This window comes from Haplochromis burtoni, unplaced genomic scaffold, assembly GCF_018398535.1.
Source record: "Haplochromis burtoni strain Fernald_Lab_line unplaced genomic scaffold, NCSU_Asbu1 Contig_290, whole genome shotgun sequence".
NCBI lineage: Eukaryota > Metazoa > Chordata > Actinopteri > Cichliformes > Cichlidae > Haplochromis > Haplochromis burtoni.
In genome coordinates this window covers 370,585-384,681 of record NW_024582651.1, presented here as the reverse complement: position 1 = coordinate 384,681, position 14,097 = coordinate 370,585, and positions in this window count along the sequence as shown.

The window sequence follows — 14,097 nt, the reverse complement described above, 5'->3', positions numbered from 1 at the left end:
CAAACATACATCCAACTAACACATGTATCAAAGATCAGTTGTTTGTTGACAGCCTCTCACATTTCTGTGCTATAACCGGTTCACGTGAGTCACCTTTAATTGCCACATAATGATTCCGAACGGCCTTGCTAACGCCACAAAAATGTGAACGTGTAGTTCCACACAAACAAACGGTATCACGAACCATAAAAGTTAATCATTTACCCCTTAAGGCTGTGGGGGTGAGGCCACGGCAATCACGACAACGATGAAGATGCGTGATTGTGAATTTGGAAGCACAAAAGTTTGTTTCAGTGTGTTTGTGTTAGCACCTCCTTCTGGTGCAGGGTCAAAGGCCTCCAGTCCCACTGCACCCCTGAGCTAGCAGAGGATTAGCAAGATTACCCCAGAGCTGCCATGTCAGTCAGAGTTTTGCCAGAGACCACCCTGCCCCCTTCATCTAAGCCCCTTATCTCATCTCTCAGACACTGCTATATATGATATGCGTGTGGTGTGCGGCTAAGTGTGTGTGTGTTTTCTAATCCTAATAGTTGCACTTCCACAGGACACAGGCACAAGATAACCTGTTTGGGAAACTGTGTGCACCAAGGGGTTTGGTTGGAGCTATGCACTTGTGGTTTGCCCTTTCCACTTTGTGTACAGATCATGTTTATCTTTGCTCTGTGTACTTGTACCTCTGAGTGGAAGTTGAACTGTTGAGTTCAAGTATCGAAGCATCAGCAGTAAAGTTAAAGTCCAAAAAGCTTGTTCATTTGACGTGCAAATGAGTAATGCCGTTTTCATGTGGATGTGTCACTGAGACATTTTCCACATTCAGAGCTCACAAAATGGGAAAACTATCTAAGTAAGTATCACAATGAACAAACTACTACACTGCTGTTTTGAAAGAGATACAATGTGTTTATCTAACTTGGCTGAAGCCAAGGTTCTACTGACAAATTCAGTCTGTTTTTGCCAAGTGTAAACACACTGGAACACTCATATGGATGAGCGTCAGATAAACAGAATAAAAAGGGGAAATATTAGTTTTCTTATGTAATGTTCCCTGTCACAAATTGGCTCAAGGAGAGTGAGAAGCAGGAGTTCACAGATGAAATGTACTTATAAAAAAGTGGAATTTATTAAAACTTTACCAAAACTTCAAAACATCAAATGTCAGTGGATGTGTGTCGTATGTGCTGTTGGGTTGTTGGAGGTACAAACACACAAGAAGGCCGATGCCAGGTGGATGGCAGAGAGAGGCCAGGGGCACGTTCAAACCTGAACACGGTGCACAGTGTTTTGTTTTGTTCCATTTTTTGGGGATGAATGAAATGCTTCCTTGAAAGGATGTGTGGAGTCACCGGTGGGCTTGGAAGCATGTGCGCTCTCATTTGGTGGGTGTGCAAGAAGAGTTGTCCTATCACACAGCAATGCCTACGTAAATCACACCACTCTGGTTAAATAAAATAATAATAATGTTTTGAATGCAAACCAGGTGAATCAAAGGGTTGACTTTAATAGGCTGGGAGACCCAGGTGTGCTACTTTAGCTCATGAACCTTTTATATTAGCCTCCAATCGATAAGTTAGGATCATAGGGGCACTGCAGTCCATACCAGATCGAGTATTGTTATTTATGCAGGTGACAAAAGTTTGAATTAGTCCAAAAATTAACAGAAATTTCAGAAGTCATAGAATTTCGCCTTGTGTAATGCAGCCGCTTAAAGTTCACACACAGTAGAAGAATCAGACTTGAGCCACATTTCAAGCCACTGGGAAAAATACTTAGCAACTAATAATGAAAACGCCCACAGATTTAGTATATATCCTGTTTAGTATTTTATTTGATATTAATGTGATCTTAAGAGAGGATCTCTTATGTCCTCTTTTACAAACTCTAGCCACTTTGTTTTATGATGTTTATGTATAAATGAATGTAGGCTGTACGTGTATTTATAAGTGTGAAGGACCCGTGGGAGAAAAGCCAAGACTGAAGCTTGTGCCAAAGAGCCAAAGAAAAAAGGAAAGAAAGATCAGCATTAATATATAATGTATCAAGGCACTAGCTGCTCAAGAACACTCATATGTTTTAATATGATCAATACTACAGCATCTGTATAGATGTGTAGTCAGCTCGCTGGTAATTTGACTGAAAGAGCTATAAAGATAACTATTATCACATCGATCATTTATTTGCTTGTGATTGAGAAACACTGTAGAGCAGTTATCAAAGAGGGCATAAGCCCTATTGTTAGCTTTTTCTAAGGCCTCCTTTTTGTCTCCGTGCTGGGGGATTGACAAACTTCAAAGTGGTGCACAGTTTTGGGAGGATGAAACCTAGAGTTAGAACAAAAGACACCTGAGGGAGGATACACACAGATGCACACAAATACACACACGCACACGAGCACAGAAGGTGCCCAAGCACGTTTTTTTGTTGTTGTTTTTTTTCAGATTTCTATAAAAGTGTGTGTTAATTTGTTCCATCTGTCATCCTTTACAATAAACAATATCCAGCAGACACACACACACGCACTCTGCACTCTGTGTCACTTCACAAGGGCCGATGAAAAGCAAAGTGGACACACTAAAGGGAGCGCTTGACTTGTTCTACACATCCTGGACTGTGTTAACAGACTTCTATTCTGCAGCCTAAACAGATGACATAAACAGCACCCAGCTCATACATGAAAACCAGACAGTCAAATAAAGACCTGTGTCTCAGCACACACTCCTACTCCAATCATGGGATTCAGTGTGTGTGTTAACCACTAAAATGTGTACTCTTGTTATAAACAAATACAACCTTATCTTCCTTTTGTGTATTTGGGTTGCCAGTCTGCAATTATAATGCAATTAAGAAATGCAGAAAGTTCAAATATAGAACCGTTTAACATCGTGACTGTTCGCATTAGTGAAGAGTGCTGTTACTTTGCCAGGTGAAAAAAGAACCCCAAAGCTGAGTCTTATTAAACATCTGCCTGCACAATAGAACTTCAATGGCACTGCTTTATCCTGTGCTCGCTTATCACCTTGTCCTGTCAACGTCTTTTCAGAAACCTCTTTTCACCATCCTCGCAGTTGTGTGAAGAAAGAGGGAAGCAGGTGGAGATGTAAACCATCTGTGCTCTTGCGTGCGTGTTCACTTGTGCATCCTGTGTGCCGTCTATGGTCATATCTAATGTGTACATATAGACAAATACAAACATAAACATAAACACATGGCATAGCACAAGAGTCTCTACTGCAGCAACCTGCAGATGTCAGAGATCTGAGCCAATTAGAGGGTAAAGTCGACTGATGGATGATCTCATCCGGCACTCTGTCCTAGAAAAGGCAAATAACAGCGGGGATGACCGAGATCCTACACACGCAAAGCCTTCAATCTAATGACAGGGTTATTAGGTAAGCTGAGAGGCCGATCAAGACACTTCTCTGACTCCATTAGTCTTCCTTCAAGGTCTTTGACTCTAGCTAAGGCCATTTAAAATGTCTATAAATTCTCTGGAGCCGTGCTAAAGACCATCTTATCTTCTCTTAAGGAAAAGCCACCGTAGCCTGAGCGGATTTCCTCACTTGATCCTGTAGAAAAAGTCTTATCCCATACTGATGTCCTCCTGGACATGGAAACAAAACCTTGTGACAGGTTGGAAAGCTCAGGCAGGCTTAGATGTTCTGGCCTTGCCAAGTCCTGCACAAGCTAAAATTCCCATTATAATTTTAGCTTTTTTAATATTGGTCAGTGTGGCTATAATAACAGCAAAAAGATGCAGACACATTTATGCTTTTTGCAATTTTTGGAGAGTATATACAGAGTTAGCGGTGTATCTGGATGCAGTCGCTGTCTAATTTCTCCTCTTAGACAAATAAAAAACGAAAACATACATGGTGTATTTGTTCTGACCTCCCTTTCACTCTATAAGGATGCTTCTTGTATTTTGCTGCACATAGACCACAGCCTTTTTTGTTCACTGCTTTCTCCCAGTGGCACAAAAGGTAGATTATTCAGTGTAAGAAACAAGTCATCAACAATGAACTCACAAAGAAAAGGGTACTGAGAATATTTGAGTTCCTCTGGCAGCTGTTTCGCATGTATCAAAAAAGGCTGTGAATTCCTGGCATCATCTGTGTTGTTTGATTTTTTTTTTTCTTTAATTTTTATTTTTCGGCAATATCCAGACAGTTACAAGTTCATTATCAAGTTTGCAGTATCTGTTATGATACAGTTTTAGCACCTCAGTTTCAGATTTATTTTAAATAATATTAGATACATTTGCTTTCGCCTACCAGCTCGACATATCTTTGCTTCATGTTCATAAAAGTTAGAAATCTAAGCTGAGCTCAGGTTTTAACAGCCACTGAGAAAATTACTGTCATAGCCTGGAAAAGCCCACACAACCTATCCATCAGATAGTGTGTTCCAAAGTCTCTTAATGGTATATAAAGTGTGTTATTGACAGGCCTTTTAAGTGGAACTAAAGAGGTAAATTTCAAAATAGGGCTCACAGCACCTGAGTAAGTGAAAGGCTTGCTGTAGGTTATGATCTCTTACTGTCAGTTTTCTATTTGAGCCACATTAGCTGTGATCACCCATGATTCATCCATCAGACTGAATTCTACCAGTCTTGGTTGGCATTTTCTTTTTAGTTCTTTTTTTAAAACCTTTATTTTCTTGTTTTAATTTTTGTTTTTATTAACACATTTTAAACAAAACCCCAGACAGTTCCAGACAGTAAGGTTCTCATTTGATTATTTTAAACAAGGTGTAGGGACAGCACAGCGGTGCAGTGTTTGTCACGTTTACCTTTATGTACGCAAGCATAATATGCTCAATCATTTAATGTCCAAAGTGACTGGAACTGAGGTTAACATTTGCAGCTTCATAGTGTCAAGGCTTAGGACAGCAGCGAAAACAACTTTTCAGCTGTGATGTTATAGTCTGCTCAGTTGCTGTGTCTTTGCCTGTATTATTTTTCCATCTTCGTGAGCAAAACAGGTTTGATTAAAAACAAAAACACAAATTTTTTGACAGTAATTGATGTTCCAGTGAGGACTGAATCAGATGACCCTGAGCCATCTCTTAGGTATGCTGGGGGACTTCCCATGAAGCACTTCTTCCCCTCTCCCATCTTTTAACTCCCCATGTGTTTATGCAACACTCCAGTATGTCATTACGTTTTTGTCATTTTCGCCTCTCTTTCACAGTTTGCGATTTATCCTCTTTTCCTATGTTCTCTCTTTTGTTTGTGTGTGTTGTCCCCGACCTCGCAACCGTAACAGCAGATGGCTGCCCCTCCCTCTTCCTGTTTAAAGGGAGTTCTTCATTTGCACTGTTGCCAGGTGATTGCTAAAGGAGAAAAGTCTGAACTTGGGGGATTTTTTTTAATCTACTATTGTAGGCTTTTACCATATGACCCCCATATAAATACAGGTGAATTGAATTGAAATGTTATATATCAAATGTTTAGATATTTAGAAAAATATATCCATCTCTTCATTTCATAGTTAATGTCATGGTACAATATTTTGGGTAAGAAGTGTGAGCTTTAATGTCGAACATTAGAAGAAGATTTCTAAACTAGACTTCTAAACAAAAGCTCTTATTTGCAGGAGACTGATACGGCGTATGATAAACTGAATGTTTACTAGTTAACAAGCTGGCTTATCGGCTGACTACCTTTGATATCTGAGTTTAAATAAAATGTAATTTATCTTGTTTAGGAATGCTTTCATTCAGAAATCTTATCATATTTTCACCTGCTGCTTCAGAGTGACTGTACTTGCATAACTTTAAAGAAAACAAAAAGTGACACATGGCAAGGAGAGACTGTGGAATGTACATGGCTCTGAAGTAAATCCCTGAGACATTCATGCTGAGTATATTTGACCCTGATGACTGCTTTATCATAATGTACACAGATAAAAAAAAAAAAAAACTTCAAAAGATAACACGACCTTGCTATTTGACCACTTCCATAAACAGATCCTACCAGCCAGAGAGCACAACTAACTGGTAGCGTTCAAAAGGTTGCAGTGAACGCTCATTGGCAATCGTGGCAACTAGATACCCTCAAGTCTAAGGTTTGCAGTGTCCCTTAGGGAGTATATCCTGGATGGAAATGTAGCCCATTATCTGAGCAGAGAACAGGTGCTTTCAACAAAGAAGCCTGCATCATTACAGTCCTGTGGGAAATTAGGGAAAATATCAAGGTCTAGGAATTTACGATGTGGCCTTTTGAAAGCAAAGCAGATCAGATGCCAGGGTTGTGAGTCAAAGTGGTGAAGCCAGTTATAAATAAAGGAGGAAAAACAAGGGAGGCTTTCTGTAAATTAAACTGGAAGTTCAGAGAGTTTTCTTAACCTGCACATCTCAGGTTTATGCATGCAGACATTATGAGTTATACTCAAAAACTTATGTTGATTCTGCCATTTATACTCTGTGAAGAATTGTGTTTATTACTGTACTGAATAAACTTGATATGATAATGGAAAATGTGCAATTTTATTCTTTTTTAACTCAACATCCAAATTTTATTGATAAATAATATGTTATACTTCAGTTTTCATTAATCTCTCTAAATCATATGCACTTTTTAAAATTTTACTTCAAAGCACAGATTCCATAAAACTGAACATACTGTCACACAGCTTCATAAGTCGTTTATTTTATTTCTGTGACTTCATTTTTTTATCTTTATTCTCAGCCAGTGTTTATTTTCCAATAAGGAAACATGGCATGTCAGCAGCGCTCTGAGGTCACAAGAAATTCAGGCTGGGGCCAAGACAAATTTCTCACTGAAGCTCCGTCTGGGTGGAGGTTCTCTAAAGACGCATTATGCTCAGCACCACATGTCCTTCTCTGTGCTTTTGTTTCAACATTCCAGTCATGCTTCATCTTTAGATCTTTTTTTATCTCCCTCATCATTTTCCGATTAGGACTTCATATGGATCTCACTTCGCATTTGTGGAGCATCTCTAAGAACTACTGTACCCAAAGCTTCCTTTTGCGGCCTTATGCCACCCATGGTGCTGACTAAGTTTTGTTTTTCAACTGCAAGCTCATCAGAGCCTTCATCGAGGGCCTTGGCTCCTGTCAGACTGGACAGGTTCGCTTTGATCTGGGCTAAGATGACAAAGCTGTGTGGCTCCAGGGCTAAGCATTTGCAGTACTCAGCTATACATTTTGGGGTATTCAAAAACATCTTCCACTCATAAAATTGATCGGATTTCAAATAATAGCTGTGCAAGAAAATTATACAAGTATGTCGGATTTAACCACTGAAGCAATGTGCATAAGTAAAATAATATTCCACAATCAATGAAAATCAATCACTGTCAAAAATGTTGCTTAAAATATTTTTTTTTAAAATACCCTCTTGGATCCATCATAAAGTAAAGTTTAGCGTGCATGCAATCACTCCATTGAAAATGTAACTCAGACATTCCCAGGGAAAGAATTAAATGCTACTTTTCTCTGAAATGCTGTGATTAGAGATGTACAAAGTAAATTTCGAATCTTCCAGTTGAACTTTTTATCCAGTCACGGATGTCTCTGTGGAGAGCCAGCTGAAATGAAGTAAAGCTTGTCTGTGGGCAAGCAGTCAACCCCCTGAGGAAGAGACAAGACAAACATGATAAGAGGCTGTCGGTAAAATTACAGACTTGAGGCAGCCCTTAATGGAGTTCAGCTCAGGGTTGAGAGAAATAAGGTCGGTCTGTCACCTAAGCTCTTCACCAAGGATGATGCTTTCTACATTCCTGAAATCTCAGCAGGACAAAGAGGTTGGTTTTTACATTAGGTTCAGTCTTTTGAAAACAAACCCGGGGAAAAAAGACAAACACGCAACCTTGATTCTGTTCAGCCATATGTCTGCAAAAACATTAATTTTAATAATATACTGATCCCGTCTTAACAAAGAAGGAGTAGTGTGAGGCCAATACAAATACGGCATTAACAATCATGAACTCTCTCAGCGAGGCTAACCGTGCTCATTAGCATTGAATAAACACACCAGTGCCCTACAAATCTGTGCAGTGTATGTATATTTCATTGGGATTTGACAGCCCGTTGAAAATTCAACCTCTTCCAGATTTACTGTACATACTACAGTACGAAGTGTGGACAAAAACATCTTTATTATAATATCTTTGTTAGATCGAGGTTTTTGAGCTGTTATGTCAAACATATACTCCAAAACGTCCAACACTTCAGCTCAGCTTCAGGCTCTGCAAAAGAACACGAAATTTGTTTGCTCGCTGTACATTTTACTTTTCCCATGCTTTATGAGCAATCAGCTGTAATATCCCGACTGTAAATCTCTCTATCACTAGTGGCTGCCAGCACAGGGAGGAGTTGGCTTGTCCCTCAGGTTGCTCGCCTTGCATCATAAATCCTGAACCATCTGAGCTCAATCTGTCTTTCAGATCCATAAAATGCCAAGGCTGCCTCAAGGCCTTGGTTTCCGTGTGTTGGTCTCATATCAAAAGTCTTCTGTGTCTGTGTGGGTGAGCGTATGTGAGTGATCTGCTGGGATAAATCTTTGTGTAAACGATGAACTAGCTCTACCTGCAACAATATCCAAGTGTGGCGTTACAGCTGCAGTCTCTCTCATAATAATGAGTAGGAAAATGCTCAAATTCTCTAAAACAGATCACTCTGTTAATGTTAAAATTTTGATTTATGACCTGTTCATATCTAAGCTGATAACAAGCTGCACACATAAACTTCACATGCCCCTCTGAAACTTTTCCTAACCTGCATTTTAAACATCTACTGCACATTTGAACCTGGACTGCTCCTTCACACACAAGTAATAAGAAAATATAATGAGGGAGGGTAACAGTGGTCTCATGTTTCAGTTTACAGGCCTATAATGTGACATCTGCTCCTAAAACACCAGCATCACACAGGTACAGTTGTACAGCAGTACCACCTCACCCATGATTTCCAGTTCAGCTTTATCCATTTCTAGAGGTATACAATCCTGTTTACAACCCTTCATTTCTTTATATTTTGCATAGTTTGCGAAAGCAATATTTGAAACCTTTATTCTTCAACACAGCCTGAGCTGTCTTAGGCAGCTTTCTTGTAATTTCTTTAAGTCGTCTTTAGGATTTGAAGTCCAGGCTTCTTGAAAGACATTCAAAGCTCTTCTCTGGATGTTTGCTGCTTTTTGGTTTGCTCTCTGGGGGAACCAATCCATGACTAACAATGCTCCATTTTGTGTTTTTCTGTCCTGCACCCAGTCACCCTTTCACTGAGACCATTTTTGATAAGGCTTCATTGAACAGTAGACTGATCAAATGAAAGGCCAGATTCATCTCTCAGGTCCTGTGTCAGGTTTTTGCTGGGTTTTTTCTCTCACTTTCCAATGCTGTTCATCTGCTGTGGATAGATTTTTAGGCCTGACACTTCTTCTTTCATCCTCCACTTGTTCAGTATCCTCAATTTTTTAGAGGACACACTGCACAGCATGTGTCCTTAGCTGTTTGCGAATCACCTTGTTGGTACAAAAATACTATTTTCCGCTTGTCAAATTGTTTTATCTTTAGCACTTTTCAAAGATTCAGCTAAAGAATTGGAACAAATTGTGTGTGTGTGTGTGTGTGTGTGTGTGTGTGTGTGTGTGTGTGTGTGTGTGTGTGTGTGTGTGTGTGTGTGTGCCAAAAGGTGCAGTTAAAAATTGGTTCTTTGTGAATTTGTCTGTTTTGAATAGACGCAACACTGGTTCATCCCTTCAGCTGAATTATGCTAAAATGACTGATGGGAGCCTAAATGCATTTTTTCATATTTAATAGTGTGTTTGTGTTAATTTCATTTTCTGTATTTCACAAGAACACCATAATGAGTTAAACTGATTTCCTAATTCATTATTCTGAGCAGTATTTAGTGTTCATGTACAACTTAGTTATTTTTCAACAAGGTGGGATAATTATTATAATAAAATGTCATTTATTTGAGAGAGCCTCGCAGTTTCCTTTTACCCCTCTGTCTCTCATCACCTCGCATCATTAATCGTTTTGTAAGCATTCAGGGTGAAACATAGCACTGCCACGATGTTCGTAAATAGCTTGGTGTCAAAGTAAAGAGCCTCTGTGAAGTTTAACAAATAGTCTGGTGAGGCTGTTTGTTCGGAAGTGCGGATTTATTTGAGGAGGAGCCGTCAAGAACATCAAGCTAAGGCTTAATTCATTAGGATTTACAAGTGGCTTGCAGAACTATTACTCAAGACCAGTTTTTAAAAAATGACCAGAACGTTGGACTCTTTGGAAACATAGAAAAATGTTAAAATGAGGGATGAGTCAAGACTTTTGCACAGTATTGTATTTAAAAAGTTCCACATATTAACCTCTAAACAGAAAAGACAGACCAACATTTAGTGCATATTCAGGCTCTCTTTCAAGCAAAACCCAGCTTGCATTTTGTGTGCTTGCATGTGTATACATGCAGACTCCAATCACAAATACATTCACAATACACCGCAGCTGCAACTCACCACACCCGAGCACAGTTATTGAGTTGGTATTAAAAAAAGGTTGACCAAGTGTACCATGCCAAAAACTTCCTGTAAAACACATCACTGAGCTTGCCACAGGCAAAGACCTGTCACTCTGGTGAACCACTACCTGTTTAAATGATAAAAGATGGTTTAAGTCCTTTTATATAATATTAGGTTGTTATAACTGGCAATTGGTTATGAAACTTACGTAATGATCAGTTTAGTAAAACAAAACGATAAGAGGGTGATGACTCAACAATTTTACAACTGCCAGGTGGCTTTAAATATTTTCTTTAAGAACAACTTTCTGTTGTAGCCAAGATTTATTTTTATGTTAACTCACTCCGACAGCGTCCTTTACATCTTTAATTATTGTCGGTCTTCTATGTTTAACTTCTCATTTCTCATTATTTTTGTATCAAAGTGGAAATGCAATTCTCTGGAGAGGTTTTCTGCACAGATGAAAACCTCGAGTGCAACAGTTTTCATTAGCGCGCATGTGACTGTTTATTTCCAACCAAGATGATGAAAATTTGTATGCTTTTAGCTCATTTGCTGCTCTCGGGTTTAATTTTCCTCGATACGGCGCGGGTTCCATGCTAGAAGATCTAGGTGATGTGCTGTGAAAGATAACACCTTCGTAGCTGATATGATAGCGCCATCTTCTTAGTCCGCACCTTACTGTATAAATAGAACCATGTGTTTTTCTGCTAAAGTGTTATCTTCTGCTTTGTCCAGAGCAAAATAAAAGAAAAAGTATTTTTATGTTTTCTCATATGTTGCATGTCCAACACACCATCAGTGTTTAACGCTCTGCTTGTTTCTCTCGACTCGAGGCCCACTGGCTAGCAGACCTGCATTTAGTGTGTCTGAAAGGTGTTTGTGATAACCATCATTTTCTGTCATTTGCATGTTAAAACAACCCCTGTAGTTTAGACCCGTAATGCCTTTTCGCCCTCAGATGTCACAGTGTTTTCATTAGGCCTGGCGCTTGGCTTGCTGAGACTCATTATGGCCCAAGGTAACCCTTTAAAGACACACCACAAAGTCAGGCCTCAGCTTACCTGAAATGCTGACGTTAATGCCTGTGCAGAACTTTTTGTTTCCACACCCGAGAGGCAAGAACTAAAGTATTTTAACTCCAAAGAATGGCCTTTAAAAGTAATTTGACACAGATCTGTATATTGGTTATCAACAGGGTCATAATGATTACCAAATAGGTAAATTCTTCTTGTTTAAAAGGGGGGCCACTGTGTCTGTTGCCTTGCCCACACTTCCTTGATGAATATATTAGTTCTCTTTAATGAAAGACCAAAGGCTTGTAGCACCCCACTCCTCACGCCTGGACTACTTGATGTGGGTAATATGATGCTAACTGTCTGAAGATAAAAACACAAGCGTGACGATCCCACCAATCGTGCCTTTGTTGACTGGGCAGCTTTTAACCTGATCTCGTAACATGCCATTAAAGCTTTCCTAAGGCCCTACCTTTGTTTGTTTTGAACAAAGCAAACACATGCCACCAGTTCATTTCCAGCAAGACCTAACACCTCCACTGGCTGCATGCGAAGGTCCTGTTGCTTTGCAGGAGTGACTATGATACCACGCCTTAGTGAACGAACCACAAGGCATCCGTCTTACCGGGTCACTGTCGAAGTGCAGAGGACACATCAGTAGCAGCAGTGGGTCATCAGGTGGACAGGTCATGACCTGAGAGACGGCTTCATTAGACAAACTTGGAGCCAATTACTCCCCAACTGCCAAGCTAAAGGAGCATTAGAGTGAGAGGAAGAACACTCAGTCATCTCGTTCAGTGGCACGAACAGCAGGAGACCAGATGAAGGGTTCATTTTTTTCTTCCCGTTGTGCCATAATGTGAAATATGCTGCAAAAATACTGTAAACCCAGGAGATCTTTAATAGTTTTCTTTAACATTGAAATGCACCACACAGTTCCCATGTGGTTTAAGTTTATGTTCACCCTTCCTGTTTCTCTGAAAAAGGGCATACTGTTCATTGTGCAGGGATTACCGGTGAAAGCGTTTCTGAAACAGGCTTAGCGGATGTGAGGAATCATCCACGCTGATTTAGAAGTGTCCAGAGACTCTAGAGCAGTACGTTTTGGGGGTTGGGGGTTCTAGAGTTAAGAAGACCCCTGGAGATACTTTTAGGAATCCTCCCTTCTTTAGGGGGGCAGGGTAGGTGTCTGAACTGGAACTGGCCAGTTCATCTGAGTGCGGACTAATGAAAACAAATGATCTGACAAGGTCAAAAGGTTGAGATCAAGGCTGAAGGTTCCCCCGCCCTTCTCAATTTCCAACACGTGAGATTAATGAGGGCAGAAAACAGCTATTTCTCTGTATCATTTACTCCCCGAGGCCTCTGAACCTTATGGCAGCAGCGTGTACCCCACCTGTTGGCCCATTAAGGCATATGACACTAAGCCAGAGGGCGTCACTCCTAGTCAGAGGTTTTAACTGCTTTGTGCTGTGAACTGACATGCAGGGACATATTTTGTTATGATAGCTCTATCCATAGGCTTCCTATAGCTTAATTTATAAGTACTCGCTTAGCATTAAGAAGAAAAGAAAAACGCAAAATGATGTGTCGTAGGTTGTAGTCACAATTGTTAGCAGTGTTTCCCTTGAATAAAGGTTTGCACAGTGCTTTCAGGCAATAAATAAAAAAAACCAGCAATGACACTGTGACTAATAAATATGCATTTTACATTTGCAAGTTTTGGATTTATGTGATAAACTCAGCAGACGAGCATGCACAAAAGACAAGTACAGCTAGTCCAAACATTTGAGCTCACACATCATTTTTGTTTGAATGTGGGAACATACCAGACGTTATGATGCTAACACTGTTATTTCACACTGCAGCTGTGAAATCTTTAAGTGGTTTATAAAGCAAGACTGCTCCCTTCTGGACAGTTACCCTAAAAGCAGCAAAGAGCCCATAACACAGATGCAACAAAGCCTATGCCCTTACTTTTAACTTTCACAAAGGAGACAAATAGAAAGACTCCTTCATAGCTGATATTTTCAGTTCTGCACTCAAACCAGTTATAGGACAGAAAATATATTTCAGAAATATGTGTGTTATTCTTAGTGTCATTAAAAATTACATTATGAGCACAAGAACTTCAGTCAAAGTTTCGTATTTTTCACGTAATAATTAACTTTTTCCCCTTAATATTATAACTTAATACTACATGTGCCATGTAGTTACATTGCACTGGCAAACAAATGACACTAGATGGGGATGTTGTGCAAATGCAACAAAAGGATGAATTGGCAATGTATTGGCACATAATGGACATTAGATGGGGTTGTGGCCAAGGCTGACTTACAGTAATTGAGCTATTAGTGGAGGTTTGAGTGCACGTTTCCTTATTGAAACTCCTGTAGCAGCTTAATTTGCCATAGGGTAAAAATAAAAATACAAATGAATAGTAAAATTTTCTCAATCAATCAACCAATCAATCAGTAATTAACTGGGCTTCCCTTCACGCTTTCAGTGGAGCAGTATAGGCAACCACTGATATCTACAGAAACACACACACACACACACACACACACACACACACACACACACACACACACACACACACAC